The sequence below is a fragment of the Phascolarctos cinereus genome, unplaced genomic scaffold, assembly GCF_003287225.1.
Source record: "Phascolarctos cinereus isolate Bilbo 61053 unplaced genomic scaffold, phaCin_HiC Scaffold_3;HRSCAF=262, whole genome shotgun sequence".
Lineage (NCBI taxonomy): Eukaryota > Metazoa > Chordata > Mammalia > Diprotodontia > Phascolarctidae > Phascolarctos > Phascolarctos cinereus.
In genome coordinates, this window is record NW_027555736.1 from 247,022,221 (window position 1) to 247,026,159 (window position 3,939).

The 3,939-nt window shown below is 42.8% G+C and overlaps 1 pseudogene; it reads right to left on the minus strand.

Annotated features, from left to right (window-relative positions):
* Nucleotides 1–1,537: 1,537 nt before the first annotated feature.
* LOC110220686 (uncharacterized) lies at nucleotides 1,538–3,714 on the minus strand (annotated as a pseudogene).
* Between the last annotated feature and the right edge of the window lie 225 nt (nucleotides 3,715–3,939).

The window sequence follows — 3,939 nt, forward strand, 5'->3', positions numbered from 1 at the left end:
AAGTAATTTAGAACCAAGTCTGATAAATAAGATGAGTAATCCAGTCAGGTACTGTCATTTTTGGTCAAAAAATAATCATAAAATGATGAGTTTGACTTTCCTGTGAGACTCATAAACTGGTTCCTAAGGAAATTCCCAAGCAAGAGTTCCAGAAATGTTTGAAAAATAGCAGCGTCATTGGAATGAGTGAGCAGCGTAGGTCCTCATGACCTCACACTCGTGCTTTGCAATAGCCTTCTGGTTGGTTTCCCTGTCTTAAGTTTCTCCTCTTTGCAGTCAGATGATCCTCCACACAAACTTACCTTCCTAAAGTATAGGTCTCATCATGTCATCCCCCCATTTTGTGTCTCTCTTTTGCCTCCAGCATCAAATATGAAGTCCTCTGTTTAGCATTCAAAGCCCTTCATGATGTGGTCCCCTCTTACCCTTCCAAAGTTTGTACATCTTACTTCCCTCCATGTACTTCACAAGCTAATGACACTGGCCTCCTTGCTTTTCCTCACACAAGATACTCCATGTCCTGACTCCAGGCATTTTCATCGGCTTATCCCTCATGCCTGGAATTCTCTTCCTCCTCATCTTTTTCTTCTGCCTTCCCTAGCTTCCTTCAAGGGTCAGCTAACATCCCACCTTCTACAATAAGTCTCTTTTGATATCCCTTAATACTAGTGACTTCCTTCTGTTGATTACCTCCAATTTATCTTGTGTGTGTTGTGTATGTATGTGTGTATATGTATATATGTATGTGTGTATATATGTGTATATACACATATGTATACATGCAAGCACACACACATACACATATATAGTTTTGTACATAGCTGTTTGCAAGATGTCTTCCCCATTAAACTCTGAAGTCCTTAAGAACAGGGACTGTTTTTGGCTTTTCTTTGTATCCCTGGCATTTAGCATAGTGTCATCCACTGAATCTAGGCTATTACTAGCCATCTTGACTTTCGTCCTGCCACTGGACTTCTACAAATCTGGGAGATAGAGTGAGGCTGAGGACTCTGCCTCACTTAACTCTAATACTGTTTTTGGCTTTTCTTTGTATCCCTGGCATTTAGCATAGTGTCATCCACTGAATCTAGGCTATTACTAGCCATCTTGACTTTCGTCCTGCCACTGGACTTCTACAAATCTGGGAGATAAAGTGAGGCTGAGGACTCTGCCTCACTTAACTCTAATTCACGTGCAAGTCAAGACATCACACTCCGCCCCCACCCCGATGTCATTGGTCCTCGTAGAAAAGGGCAAGCAGCAACAGGCATCGTAGCATAGTAAGCACTTAAGAAATTTGTGTTGACTGACTGTCTCTTAAGTCACCTTACATACCTTTCTAGCCTCAGCCCCTACTGCTCTTCAAAACAAACCCTCCATTCTAGCCAGACTGATCTATTTAGCTCCCAAATATAAGATGCCTGTATTTGGTCATTCATAGAGTCATAGATTTTTAAGTGAAAGGAACACTGGATAGCATATAATCCAATAGCCTTATTGTAAGAAATTTGAGACACAGAAAGGTGACATGATTTATTTTAGGTGAAACTCAGTACTTCAATTTAATTTGTTTCAGGGTTCTGTCTGGTATGTCATGTTCACATACACACACATACATACACACACATGCATGTGCAGGCACGCCTTCTCCTTTCTTTCCAGTTCTCCATACCCTGCTTTACCTTGTAGGTCCAGTTTATTCTACCTCCTCCATTAAGTATTATCAGAGGATTCTAAATGCATTGATTCAGACCGATGGGATTCTAAAGATTAGTTAATTCAGTCCCCTCATTTTACAGACTAATAGACTGAGAGAGTTTAAGTGACTTGCCTAATCTGAGCTTAATTCCCTGGTCTCTATTTCTAAATCCATGTTTATAAACAAGCTTAGGTTTCCCTCCTACTTAAAAATCCCTCTTTTGGTCCCACCACCCCTGATACCTGTCATCCTGGATTTCTTCCTCAATGTTTGTTGCTCAGTTGTTTCAGTTGGGTCCAACTCTTTTTTTTTCTTATGACACACCATTTTCTTTATTTGTAAAAAATAGTGAATAGAATAATCATACCCTGACTGGAGAAAAACACTGGTTTAGGGTTTAAGCAAGTCCTTCTGTCCTGCAGCATCTATTTTGAAAGCCTGGGACTAGCAGCTTTAGCCCCAGCATCTTTGGGTTTGGACTTGGCAGGCTTGGGGTTAGCAGGCTTAGCAGTCTTGGAATCACTGGGCTTTGTGGCCTTAGAATCAGACTTGGCTGCCTTGGGATCAGACTTGGCAACCTTGGCATCAGATTTGCTGACTTTGGGATCAGATGTGGTAGCCTTGGGATCAGATTTAACTGACCTTGGTGGCAGACTTGGCAGCCTTGGGGCTTGTCAGCCTTGGGGTCAGTGGACTTGGCAGCCTTGGGGTCATGGTTCTGGCACCCTTAGAGTCAGGCTTTGTGATCCTGGGGCCTGGTCCTTTGGTGCCGACTCCAGGGCCTGGACACTTGGTGGCCATCTTGTGGCCAGCACGTCGGGCACTGGCCTTGGAGATCTTGGGCCTGAGGAGCTTGGCCTTGGAGGCCTTGGTGCTCAGGGCATCGATGGCCTCTGCTCAGGCCTTGATGGCTTTGGCATTGTTGGCCTGCATCTTCTTCAGCCCCTTCTTCTTGTGTTTCTTGGCAAAGTGCATGTTTCTCAGAAACTTGGGGTCAAGCCCTTTCAGAGACTCGTATCTCTATGACCTAGGTTTCTAGATGCCATTTCTGTGCCATTTTTGTGATTGGTTATGGGTGGTATGGTTCTTAGACTTTGCCATCTTTACACAGCAGCCTATGCTAACAGGTGCTCCACTGACCAGAAGAGGCCAAAGTGAGAGAGAGAAAAGAAGCCATGTCCAACTCTTCTGACCCCATCTGGGGTTTTCTTAGCAAAGATACTGGAGTAGTTTTCTATTTCCTTCTCCAGCTCATTTTACAGATGAGGAAACAGGCAAAGAGGGATAAGTGACTTGCCCAGGGTCACGTAACTAGTACGTGTCTGAGGCCTGATTTGAACTCAGGAAGATGAGTCTTCCTCACTCCAGGACCAGTACTCTATGCACTGTACTATCTCAATATTCTCTCCTTTCTAGGTTTTCATAACATTTCCATCCTAGTTCTCCTCTTCTTAACTTGACAACACCCTCCCAATCTTTGCTTATTCTTCACCCAGGTCTTGCTCTCTTATCATGATTGTCTCCCAAGGCTCTCTGTCTTGAGCCCTCTTTTCTTTTTGTTCTAAAAGCTCTCACTTGGTAATTCCATTAGCTCTAAATTATCTTAATTATCATTTCTGTGAAAATGATTTCCGGATCTTTATATCTAGCCCTGATCCGACATGATATGCCTTTGGTACATCAAGGCCCTGACATTAGGGCACTGTGATTTTTAATCGAAGAACTGATCCTGTTGAAAAGGTCCTTGACCCATGGTGACAGGAACGGTAGGAGCAGAAAAAAAATGAGCTTCCACACTTAACAGGATGGAAATAGAAGCTAAATAAGAGGCTCATGGGAAAAGTCTCTTGAGTTCAGAGACCATTTCTTAAAAAGAGATTCTTTGTATTCCCCACAGCACCTAGAGTGGGTCCTCAATAAAGAGTTATTGATTTGATTTGATTCAAAGACAGCACAGCCTTTGGCATAGAGGACAATCATCTGTCGTTTGGCAGCAATCAATACAAAAGCTAGAAACAAACCTGGAGGGGAGAGAAGATCACATGATTGTCAGGATGGTGAAATAGTTGCTTTTCACAACCTCCTGAAACCCAAAAACCTCAGAAAAAGGAAAATATGCAAGATAGAGGATAGTTAAGTTGAATCTACATGATGAGAAGACAAATATTGCATGCAAAAGAACATTTACAAACTTAAATACCTAGTGCTCATGCACAGTGTGACCCCCTCAAAACTTAGGT